The following is a 944-nucleotide window of genomic DNA, read 5'->3' on the forward strand; positions in this document are numbered from 1 at the left end:
GGGCCCTGGCCCCCCAGCCAGGAGGAGGCCTGCCGCGCGGCCCCCGCCACCCTCCTCGCTGCCGCTGTTGCTCGTGGGGTGGGCTCTTGCCTCGGGCTCTGTGTGTGTGTGTGTGTGTGAACTTTTCCTCGGCAGATCCGCTCTGAGTTTCAGGATCTTTCTGAGGTGTATGTTTGGGGGGGGGGAGGGTTGGGAGGGATATATTTAATCACTCATAATACAATATAAATCATTTGTCCCAGTAGCTCTTGCTGGCTGAAAGACAGCGGAGAATAAAGTGATTCGGGTCCCTGCTGAAACTCATGCGCCCGCTCCCGCTCTACCTTGCTCTAAGCTGCACTGTGAGGTTTTCTTTCTTTCTTTCTGGTCCCTCAGAGGAGACCACTACCCACTTCTGGCTCCTCAGAAAAGGGGGATTAAAAAGTAAATCTTAGTGTGAAACACAGGGCTGAGCCGAGCCAGCCCTTCAGCATGGGTTTCGGTGGAAGTTTCGAAGTTCAGCTTGCCTTCCAACTCAACTGAAGACAGTAAATAAAGTTAAACGCTTCTTATTTTCCTCTGGAATATGTGAAAGTACCCGAACAATTTAAAGAGCTTTGCACAAGTGAAGCGAACCATCTCTAATGTTCTGATTTTTCAAAGCCAGCCAACAACAAAGTTTAGATTAGTAATATATTTCTAACCAGAGTAATTTTCAAGATCATTAGGCATTTATGTAATTAGTGCCAAATCTATAAGCTTTTATTACGATTATTAGAGTAAAATCAGTATAAATTTGTACTAATTTACTACTGTTTAGACTTGGCTGTCAAGCCAAGAGGTTCTTATTGTAAATGATAACTGAGGAAATTAAGTGCAAAATTCTGTACCATTTCTGATCCGCTCCTAAACAATCCGTTTCAATTGTATTTGCAGCAGAACATAATGCCCTTTTAAAGTTATTT

This window comes from Gavialis gangeticus, unplaced genomic scaffold, assembly GCF_001723915.1.
Source record: "Gavialis gangeticus isolate Ggan-Ray unplaced genomic scaffold, GavGan_comp1, whole genome shotgun sequence".
Taxonomy (NCBI): domain Eukaryota; kingdom Metazoa; phylum Chordata; order Crocodylia; family Gavialidae; genus Gavialis; species Gavialis gangeticus.